We start from the raw sequence: 10,808 nt of genomic DNA on the forward strand, positions 1-10,808 counted from the left end.
ACCCTGGGGGTGAAGTCTCACCCTACAATTGTCCTTTGCTAGGCATCTGGGGCTTTCCACCCTGGTGACCTTCCGTACCTGGTCTATCGTCCTGGCTTTGCTCATGTCTATCTAACTGCCTACCATAGTTCCATGTGAGTGAACACACGAGAACAAGTCACAGAGAGAATCAGGAGGGACATGAAGAGACAGAGAGGCCAACAGAGAAGAAATAAGACTGAGACACAAGAAAAGTATAGGTAGAGATAGAGAACCTCACAATTCCATCTTCCCGGGTACAGGCCCTCCTCCTATCACACCTGTGTCTATCCATGATTGCGGTGGGCTCAGAGGAGGTGATCAGGCAGCAGAAAGGGCTGTATCAAGCCCAGGAAGTCCCAAGCCACACCTCCCCACTCACACAGCCAGTCCGGGCTTCCTCCAAGGGCTGTAGTTTCCTCGTGCCGAGAAATGGCTCTAAGGTGCCAAGGATGCTCTCCAGGGTACAGAGGAGCTCCAGGTGTCTCTGAGCTGTGAGGAGGCTGGGGGAGGGGAGCCACCTCTGACAGGCCCCAGAGCCAGAACCAAACGTCCTAAGATTGTCTAACTCTCCACAGTGGCCAATGTGCACTCTGAGGAGGGCTCCTATGTGCTGAGAAATGAGGGGTCTAGTGGGTGAGAAAACCTCAAGAGTCTGAAAACCTCCCAAACACCTACATTTCAGCCAAGAAGCATCTAGTTCACACCCACTCCTACTTCCTTGGGGGAGGGTGCTGTGTGGGGACAGGAAGAGGCAAGAGTCCTGGGTTCTAGGCCAGACTCTGATGGGCCGGGTAGCTCTGGGCAAGAAGCTCCCTTCCTCTGGCCTCATCCCCCATCTGTCTACTCGGAACAATGGGAACAACATTGCTCACAGTGGCACTCTGCCACCAAGGGCTATGGCCGGCCTGCCAGGAGGTGCTGGGGCTAGAAGGGGCTTTGGTAATAGAATCCCCAGCACCAGCTGTGGAAACACCCACCCTATGAACTCAGTGTTTCCTCCAAAGTCACCACCCAGAAGAGGAAAGTATGATTTCCGAAGCCCTTACTTCCTGCAGCTGGGACCCTGATCAGTTCGGAGTGGGGAAATTGTCGTGGGTTAACGGTGTCACCTGTACATTCATGCTTGCCACCACGAAGCACTCCATAGAGTGGCCCCAACTCCATGCTTCACTCAGACCAGGATGTGCCTCTAACAGTGATGGCCGACCTCAGGATGAGGAGCTGGGTCCCAGCTGGGTAGGATTTGGAGGCTCTGGCCCCAGCTCTGCCAGATGCTCCATGTTGCCTTGAGGACCTTCTTTCTAAGGGTCCAGTGCGTAGCCCTGCTTGCCCACCCACAGCCCTGATGAGCAGACGGGAAGTCCCAAAGCTCAGATCTGGAAGGCACCAGGGCTGCCCACAAATCAGAGGTGTGGAAGGTCCAAACTGAGGAGCCCTGGCACTGAGAGTCCCCGTTGGTTCTATAGGTGGTATGGACAGAACAGCAATAGCTTGACCTTGGAGGGGAGGGGAGGGGAATGCCAGATCTGAGAATGGCAGGTCCCTTCCCGTGAAGCACAACGAAGATGTCTGGAAGACCCATGCGTGTGCCAGCAGACCTGCCCTAGTGCCTTCCAGCCTGGGCCTGGTCCCACCACTCCATCCTGTTCAACAAGCCCTTCCAAAGGACCAGCCAACTGCACGGTCTGTCCACTTGGTTTTGCATATGCTGGTTCTGTGACCGGACAAGGGACCTGGCTCTGAGCAGATGTGTCTAGGTCCGGCCAGTAGTATGTAGACTCTTGACTTCGAGTAGGAAAGCTTTCACAACACAAGTCCAGGTGACTATGAGGGTACATTTATTAAAGCTGGGGACAGTAAAACAAGGAAGGGCTTAGCATAGAAGAAGCAACAGGAGAGCCTAGGCTGGGCTGCCCTACTTAGCTCAGGAAGTCAGAGAAAAGGGGGCCTTGGGGATAGGTTCTGGGGTTTGGCCCTGGGACAAGCTTGCTGCTCTGGTTGCAAATCTCATGGGGACCCTTAGAATTTAGGAGATGTAGGCCTGTGGCGGGAGAAGTGGGGGAAGAAGAAGGGGAAGGGAATGGAGCAAGAGTGCTCCACAGAGGGAGAGCACGCTGGGTCTTCCATCCTAAAAGCCTTTTTCTTTTTTTTTTTTTTAAGTTTTATTGACTTTTAGAGAGAAACACTGATATAGGAGAGAAACATCTATCAGTTACCTTCCACACAAGCTCCAACTGGGGATTGAACCCACAACCTGGGTATGTGCCCTGACCAGGAATCTAACCTGCCACCTTTTGGTGTAAAACTGAGCCACACCAGCCAGAGCCTAAAAGCTTTTAAGGGTTGAGATCTTAGGGGAGGTCCCAGGGGAGGATCTCAATAGCTTCCCAGGTGGCTCCTTTGAGGGTCAATTCCAGGGCAGGGAGTCATTAGTCATTGCAGCAGGTTCTGTCTTCACTCACCTGGTTTTGCTGCTTTTCTGGGCCTGGAGCTGAAATACAACTGAGGCCTAGATGTTATCTCTAGGGAGGTGGACTTCTGTATCTGCTGTAAATTGCTCAGCCAATTAGTTCAGCTACCTGTCTCAGTTTCCCTATTTTGCTTGCCCTGACTTACTGGCCTGAGTTCCACTGCCTGGAACTCCCTCACCCCACCTCTGCATCTGGCTAATATCCCCTTAAGAACAGGGTAGTGGACAGAGCCTGGGATTAGGAGGTCCAGGGATCAGAGCCCAGTCTGCTGAGGAGGGCAGGCAATAGGCAGACCCTCAGCCGGCCTTACAGTGGGAGCACTGAGTTCAGGGTCCCCAGGGGCCAGGATGGGACAGAGGGCGAGGAGTCGGGGTTGGTGGTTGAGACAGGACTATGCAGACAGTCTGGGCTTTGGAGGAGCTGGCAGGCACAGGGCCCAGCTCAGGGAGGGCAGCTGTGGGGGAGGCTGGAACTGCAGAGTATTTTTAGGCTCCTGCTGGATGGGTGAGACAAGGATGCTGTGGGCTACAGCCCTTGCTCACTGGGGAAAGACTTAAGGTGGTCTTGCTTTTCTCAGGAGCTTAAGGCCTCCAGAGCTTCCTGTTTTGTCCCTAGGGTTAAGGGTTAGGGTCAGGATGTGAACAGGAAGCATCCCCAGCAACCCCCAGGCATGCAAATGCACATGAGAGGTGATTTCCATATCATTTCCACGCTGCCCTGCTTCCTCATGAGAAGGAACAGAAAGTCCCCTTTCAGAGGACCCTCTGGGGAGCAGTGTATTCAGCAGAGTCCATCTCCAGCTACCCTCTCCTGGGTATCAGGAGAGTCCCCAGAGGGTGATACCAGCTCTAAAATCAGAAAGCACACACAGGGGATTTTTGCATGATGCTGGAACTACTACATAGGCTCAGAGTAGCAAATACAGTCCATCTGGGGGATCCCTGAAAAGCAATGTTTATGAGGGTTCATTCATTCATTACACAAATAATTACTGAGCATCTACTATGTTCCAGACACTATTTAGATGCTGAAGATTTAGCTGTGAACAAAAAAGGACAACATTTTCTGCCCCGGTGGGACATATTTCAACAGCAGTGCTGGCCAAAAGAAAGATATGTGGGTCACACAGATACTTTTAAATGTTCTAGCAGCCACATGAAATAGAAGTGAAAAGAAACAGACAACCAAGATGGCGGCATAGGTAAACACCTGAACTTGCTGCCGAGCACAACCATATCAAAACTACAACTAAAAGACAAAACGAATATCCAGAACCACGGGAAGGCTGGCTGAGTGGAAATTCTACAACTAGAAGGAAAGAGAAAAGCACACTGAGACTCAGAGCAGGTGCTGAGAGGTGGAAGTGTAGAGGTACGGAGGCGCACATGAAAGGGGCTGGCCCTGTCTTTTTCAATCAGGAGGGAGATACAAGTTCCCGACTGCTCTGAAGTCCAGTTCCAGGCGAGATTCTGGGGACCCAGACTCATACTGAGAGAAACTGGACTGTCTGGCATCGGGCCAGAATGCGAGGGCAGCTTTCTCTCAGAGGTGCTTGTAGCAATCATTGTTCCTACACAGTGCCACATGACACAGAGATGTGGGACCTCTTCAGGGCAGGGCTGATGGGCAGCCATTGATGTTTGCTCCGCCCTGGTGATTCCCTGAGACCCCACCCCACCCAAGCTGTGTGCAGAGGCTTTTGCATATGAATGGCCTGGCCCTTTGCAGTCTAAAATTACCTAACAAACTGCAGCTGGGTCAGAGAGCCCCAGAACTTCCAAAAGAAGGCCCAAGGCTCCACAGCAGCTTGCATTGCTTCACAGCTGGGCCTCATCTGGGCACCTCCAAACCCAAACAAAGAAGAGGAATCTACAGATCTTTCTGTAGCTTCTGCTGGGTGGCCTCAGGCAGTGGCTGACTTTGCACCTCCTTGGAGATCCAAGAGCCAGTGTACCCAGGGGTCAGAGTAGGACCATCCAGATTAGGGGGCAGACTCAGTGAGCACCAAAGCCCCACTGAAGTAAGTCCTGCCCCATAAGGGTGTCTCCAGCACAGAAGTTCTCCCATCACAGACACAGCTGATCCTCACAGCCAATTGGCCTGGAGGTCAATTCCTCCCAGTGATACCAACAGCAATCAAGGCTTAACTACAACAAGATTGTGCACACAGCCAACAAAGGGGTGCATCAAGAGTGTCCACCTCAGGTAATTGGGGAGGCTGAGCCACTGGGCCCTATAGGACACCTAGCACACAAAGCCACTCCATCAACACAGGGAAGCAACCAAAATGCAGAGACAAAGAAACATGTCATCTCCCTCTCTCCCAATTTATTTTTTGGGAGGCAACCAAAATTTTTGGTGGCCTTAAAAAAAAAAAAAGAAAAGAAACATGTCACAAATGAAAGAAACAGAGGAAAGCAAACTACTGGATATAGAGTTTAAAACCACGGTTATAAGGTTACTCAAGAATCTTCTAGAAACCTTTGAGAAATATAGTGAGACCCTCAAGGATATGAAAAAGGACAAATTAGAAATTAAGCATACACTGACTGAAATAAAGAATAATATACAGAGATCCAACAGCAGACTAGAGGATCCCAAGAATAAAGTCAAAGATTTGAAATATGAAGAAACAAAAAACACCCAACCATAAAAGCAAAAAGCAAAAAGAATCCAAAAATATGAAGATAGTGCAAGGAGCTTCTGGGACAACTTCAAGCATACCAACATCCGAATTATGGGGATGCCAGAAGAAGAGAGACAGCAAGATATTGAAAACCTATTTGAAGAAATGATGACAGAAAACTTCCCCCGCCTGGTGAAAGAAATAGACCTACAAGTCCAGAAAGCGCAGAGAACCCCAAACAAAAGGAACCCAAAGAGGACCACACCAAGACACATCATAATTGAAATGCCAAGGGCAAAAGACAAAGAGAGAATATTAAAAGCAGCAAGAGAAAAACAGTTAGTTACCTACAAGGGAGTGCCCATAGGACAGTCAGCTGATTTCTCAACAGAAACTATGCAGGCCAGACGGGAGTGGCAAGAAATATTCAAAGTGATGAATAACAAGAACCTACAACCAAGATTACTCTACCCAGCAAAGCTATCATTTAGAATTGAAGGTGAGATAAAGAGCTTCACAGATAAGAAAAAGCTAAAGGAGTTCATCACCACCAAACCAGTATTATATGAAATGCTGAAGGGTATTCTTTAAGAAGAGGAAGAAGAAAAAGGTAAAGATAAAAATTATGAACAACAAAGTGACAACAAATACATATCTATCAACAAGTGAATCTAAAAATCAAGTGAATAAAAAATCTGACGAACAGAATAAACTGGTGAATATAATAGAATCAGGGGCATAGAAAGGGAGTGGACTGACAATTCTTGGGGGGATGGGGGTGTGGGGGGTGCAGGAAGAGACTGGACAAAAATCGTACACCTATGTATGAGGACAGTGGGGTTGGGGTAAGGGCAGGGGGTAGGGTGGGAACCGGGTGGAGAGAAGCTATGGGGGGGGGGGGGGGGAAAGAGGAACAACTGTAATAATCTGAACAATAAAGATTTAAAAAAAGAAAAGGAATGAAAAGAAACAAATAAGATTAACAATTACAATAGTTTACTTAACCCAATATATCTAAAACATTTTAATGTCTGTGTAATCAATATAACCATTTATTAATAAGATAAACTCTTTTTTTCATATTACGTCTTCAAATCTCAATCAGTAGCCCTTGGAGAATGCAGTTTCAGAGGACATCACTCACTGGAGAAAGGACGATTGATTAGTGATGTCTGCTACGAGCATGGACATGTCTGGGAGCTAGATAAAGTTGCAGGCCATGTGTTTGCCCCTGTGTTACAGGCCTGACCCCAAGCATGCGTTTTCTTCCTCCAGCTACCCTCTCCTGGGTATCAGGAGAGTCTCTAGAGCCCTTCTGAGCCCATTCATTTTGTCCAACGTGAAACAAACTGCCAGTCTGACTCCTGGGACTTGGATCAGTTCTGGCATGAGCCCATCCTCCACAAAGTCACCACCACACTAAGAGGGCAAGTGCCTCCTGGGTGTGGTCCCATGTTCCTTCCTTCACTCTGGGAATGTGGGTTTCGTTTTGTTTTTGTTTGTTCCCCAAGGCCTTCTTTCCCAATGCTAACCAATACAAACATAAAAGTGTTTCCTGAGCCTAAGTTAGCCGTTCCAGACCCATTTCACCAACCCACATCTGCAGACCTCCTGGCCAGAACCCTTACTGGAATGGCCCAACCCAGATTCTGCATTTGCTTTTCCAGACAATGAGGCTAAAATTGGACTGTGTAGGCAGCCGGAAAGGCCTGGGAATGGGGGAGGGGGGAGCTTGCAGTGAGGCGGGCAGGGATGAGGTGTGAGAAAAATTGGATCTCAGGCCCCCGTCATCCATATTAGCATGGTCATCATCACCCACCCAGCCCCTGCTCAAAACTCTTTAATTGCTCCCTATAACCGGCAGGATAAAGATCCAGGGCCTTAGCGCTCAAGAGCTGGAACAAACTTATTCAATCTCACTTCCAGATACTCTTCCCTCTTTCATCCTATTCATTCATTCCATAAGAATGTATTCCAGATGATACCAAACTCAGGTTCAACTACCTGCTGCTTTAAAAGCCAATACTTGAGACACCGGTGCTGATGTAAGGAAAGATAGTTTATTCAAATGCTGGCAGCCTGAGAAGATGGCAGACTCCTGTCCTAAAGATCTTCAGCCCTGGTAGGTGTGCTCAATGGTTAGAGCACCCACCCACACACCAAAGGGTCTGTGGTTTGATTTCTGGTCAAAGGCACATACTGGGTCAAGGAGCATGCATGAGGCAACCAATTGATGTCTCTCTCTCACATTGATGTCTCTCTCTCTCTCTCTCTTCCTCTCTTCCTTCCTCCCTCCCTCCCTTCAACTCTCTCTTAAAAAAACAAAAATAAAGGAAAAAATATCCCTGGGTGAGGATTAACAACAAAAAAGACCATCTTCACATCTCAGTGCAGGTGAGGTTTTTTATTAGGAGGGATAGGGAAAGCAGAACAAAAAAATCAGGGGAGAAGGGAGTTGGACATTTTTTATGTGTAAGTCAGCACAGTCCATTCTGATGATTACTCGAAATTGGTCCGGTTTTTATGATTGACCATCAACAAGTCTCCTAGAGCCAGAACATCCAGATACTGGAGTCAGCTTCCTTTGAACTCTTACACAAATATGCTGTTTATTTATGGGTTACATATTAGTTAACAACTCACCTTTTACAAACATTTTTTACAGAAACAATATGAAAGGAATGGAGGGGTGGGTTATATGGGCACTGTTCTCAGTGATAGGGTTGCAGCGGTGACCAAAACCGAGGAGTCTCTCTGCCTGCTTGGAGCTCACATTGCTCCAGCCACGCCCATCCGCTCCCAGCCCTTGCACACGCCCAGGCCTCGGCAAGGCTGCTCCCTCTTCTATTCCTCAGTGACTTCTCCACCTGGGGGCTCAGCCTCCAACGCACACCTCTCCCTGATCTGCCCATGGGTTGGGTACCACCTAGGGTCATCACACAGATGATCACCATCCAGCTCCACATATATATCTGCCTCCCCTACCAGGCTGTGAGGGTCTTGAGGGGGGGAGGCGCTGTACCCCAGGGCCTGATTCTAGATGCACCGGCCACAAGGCTCCATTCCCTAACCCCAACTCAGGACTGAGCAGGGGAGGCACGGGGGGAGGGGGTGGGGGTCCAGGACGCCTCTGAAGAATTCAAGGTCATTCTGGAGCCTCTGCCTGGGATCATCCTACTCCTGGCACCCCCGGGAAAGCCTCACAGGAGCAATGGCACAGAGTGCTTCCAGCAGAGGCAGGTGGAGGACTGAGGGGAGACCGGACGAGGAGACACGGGTGCACAGGACTATGAGCACTGGGTCAGGACATCCGGTCTGCACACGGAAGGGGGTGTTAACAGGTTTCAACGGCAGGAAGAGAAGGCACTAGCCTTCCCCCAAGAGAGAGAGGTTGGCAAGACATGGACCTACTCGAGGCAAACCTTCGTGGCCCTTGAGATATATGAAGCAAGGGGACATAGTTTCCCATTCCCTCTGGCTTGCTCAGGAAAGCTGCGCTTTGGTTTTTCAGTCTTGTTCCCTCTTTTGCACCCCCTCTTCTTCCTGGTTGGGGGGCGGGGTCCATGCCGAGGATACACAAGACAGAGTGCAGAAGGCTGGGCCTGTGTCCTAGTCCTAGCCTGGCCCCCAAGAACCCAATATTGGTGCCATATTGTGTGGCTCTCCATGCCCCCCATCCCAGCCTAATGGCCTGGCACCCACTCTGCCCCAGGTCACTGGGGTGCTCGTGTGTCATGCGAAAGCCAGAGGGAGGGAGGTTTGTGCTTGGCCATTTCGCTGGCTCATTCACATGGATTTACAAGGACTCACTTCATGCCTTCATGCACTCGGCTGCCTGCCCACCCTTCCGCGACCCTGCTAGCGGTTCTCAACCTGTGGGTCATGACCCACAGGTTGAGAACCGCTGCTGTAGAGCCTAAGACCATCAGAAAACACAGATATTTACATTACGATTCATAACAGTAGCAAAATTACAGTTATGAAGTAGCAACGAAAATAATTTTATGGTTGGGGGTCACCACAACATGAGGAGCTGTATTAAAGGGTTCGGCGTTAGAAAGGCTGAGAACCACTGCTTTAGAGGGACTCGCTTGGGGGTGGGGAGAGCCCAGGAAGCCCCTGTGCTGCTGTTGCGTGGCTCTGAGCTGGGAAAACAGAGAGAAGGGGCCAAGATAGACTCCGAACTCCTTCCCAGACCAAGTAAATTAGTCTTATAACCCAGAACAGTGTGTCAGAGGGGCCCCCAGAAGCCCTGGTCCTGCCCTTACCTCTCACATAAGGAGAACGAGGCTTAGGAAAGGCGAGGTCTGCCTGGGATCACGAAAGGTGACAGCAGCCCAGGGTGCCTGCCCCCAGCCCAGTGCTCATCCTGGTCCCTCAAACTCCTGGCTCCAGCACCTGCTGCCCTCTTGGGTGTGGAGAGGAAAGAACCAGGCTGGCCCAGATCACAGGGCAGTGCGGTAGGTGGGGGCGATTCCGGCCCTGTGGGGTCTGCCAGAGCCGCCCAGAAGCTGGGCTCAGGCTCATAGAGAGAGAGCTGTCTCAAGTTCCACACCCCCCTCCAACAGTTTGCTCAGGAAAACCTCCCAGCAAACCCCAAAAGGCACAGGTCCTGCCACAAGGGGTAGGTGAGAAGGGAACGAAGGGGAGGAGATAAAAATGGAGGGAGGCCCCTGAAGGACATCCGGGTTTCTCTTCGAATCCCCCACTAACCCTACCCCTCATCCCTGGACCTGCCCACTCATACCCCTGGACAGCTTCCCCACCGCTCACCCCAGCTTCAGGGGCCATTTCTCACACATCCTTCTGGGTCCTAAAATCTATTCGCTTTACCTTTGAGAGAATTCAAGAGCATCTGTTTCAAATCCCACCCCAGCCCTGTCACTGCCTTGGGGTTGAAAGGTCAAGCTCCAGGCTGGCACACAAACCCTGTCTACTACCCCTCTGTCCCCTCTGCATGCAGACCAACACCTACCCTGCCTGGTGGGCTGAGCCTGGAGTACCTCACTCCACGTGACACCCTACAGCTGCCCTCTAGCCTCCTTCTATCATCACAGCTTTATTCCATGGGCTCTTTGACTAGCTTACTCTCTAGAGTGGGAACCTGGAAGGCAGGGAGGCCGGAGGCTGTTTCGAGCATGGCCAGGAAAGGCAGGCCTCCCTGACAAGTATGGGAGATGGAGGCTGGGAAGGGGGAAAGGCGAGGAGAGGAGGTGGAGTGCAGTTGTCTGGGCTCCAGGGTCAATGGCTTGGCAGGCAGTGCACTGCTCAGGAGCATTGGGTTCAGATCCTGCTCCTGCCTCTCACTAGCTAGCCTGCTGAGGGTGTCCTCCCCTCCAAGGCTCTACGGAGAGTGCCAGTGGTGGGTGGGGGGTGATGCTCACACAGGCAGGGGGTGGAGTTACAAACAAGATCCCTCACCGCCCCCCCACCCACACACACACACCAGAATGGCTTTGAAGGAGCAGGCACAGGTAAATAAATAGCTGGTTTATTAGTAATATGTTACATCATTAAAGTGCATTGAAAAGAGACGCAGGGACCAAAGCTGGAAGGTCGCCAGCCCCAGGCCCTGCCCGGAGCTGGCCAGACACACCAGAGAAGGCCCAGCTCTCTGCTGAAATCCAGGGACAGGGTTGGGGCAGAGCCACCCACCTGGAGAGCTTGGCCCAGGCTGTCCCCACTGGAAT

At 50.8% G+C, this 10,808-nt stretch overlaps 1 pseudogene across 1 annotated transcript in view; it reads left to right on the forward strand.

The window, feature by feature from the left end:
• The window catches only part of LOC307097582 (large ribosomal subunit protein uL22-like), a 32,980-nt pseudogene that overhangs the window by 21,331 nt on the left and 841 nt on the right, over nt 1-10,808 (forward strand). The window lies entirely within an intron of this gene.

The sequence above is a fragment of the Cnephaeus nilssonii genome (assembly GCF_951640355.1).
Source record: "Cnephaeus nilssonii genome assembly, chromosome: 4".
In the NCBI taxonomy this organism is placed as follows: Eukaryota; Metazoa; Chordata; class Mammalia; order Chiroptera; family Vespertilionidae; genus Cnephaeus; species Cnephaeus nilssonii.